This window comes from Schistocerca nitens, chromosome 3, assembly GCF_023898315.1.
Source record: "Schistocerca nitens isolate TAMUIC-IGC-003100 chromosome 3, iqSchNite1.1, whole genome shotgun sequence".
NCBI classification, from domain to species: domain Eukaryota; kingdom Metazoa; phylum Arthropoda; class Insecta; order Orthoptera; family Acrididae; genus Schistocerca; species Schistocerca nitens.
In genome coordinates, this window is record NC_064616.1 from 47,463,609 (window position 1) to 47,464,200 (window position 592).

The window sequence follows — 592 nt, forward strand, 5'->3', positions numbered from 1 at the left end:
TCCTGTTTAAAAAATTCACCACGATACTGTGGAAAGACAGGAATCATACAATGAAGAGCCAAAGAAACTGGTACACCTGCCTAAATCGTGTTGTGCCCCCGCGAGCACACGGAAGTGCAGCAACACGACGTGGCATGCACTCGACTAATGTCCGAAGCAGTGCTGGAGGGAACTCATACCATGAATCCTGAAGGGCTGTCCATAAATCCGTAAGAGTACGAGGGGGTGGAGATCTCTTAGAAATAGCACGTTACAAGGCATTCCAGATATGTTCAATAATGAAACTTCCTGGCAGATTAAAACTGTGTGCCCGACCGAGACTCGAACTCGGGACCTTTGCCTTTCGCGGGCAACTGCTCTACCAACTGAGCTACCGAAGCACGACTCACGCCCGGTACCCACAGCTTTACTTCTGCCAGTACCTCGTCTCCTACCTTCCAAACTTTACAGCTCTCCTGCGAACCTTGCAGAACTAGCACTCCTGAAAGAAAGGATATTGCGGAGACATGGCTTAGCCACAGCCTGGGGGATGTTTCCAGAATGAGATTTTCACTCTGCAGCGGAGTGTGAGCTGATATGATACTTCCTGGCA

The 592-nt window shown here is 49.7% G+C and overlaps 1 non-coding gene across 1 annotated transcript; it reads right to left on the reverse strand.

The window, feature by feature from the left end:
* Positions 1 to 306: 306 nt before the first annotated feature.
* Trnas-cga (transfer RNA serine (anticodon CGA)) lies at positions 307 to 381 on the reverse strand. The gene has a single exon. It is a non-coding gene; the product is annotated as a tRNA-Ser (tRNA).
* Between the last annotated feature and the right edge of the window lie 211 nt (positions 382 to 592).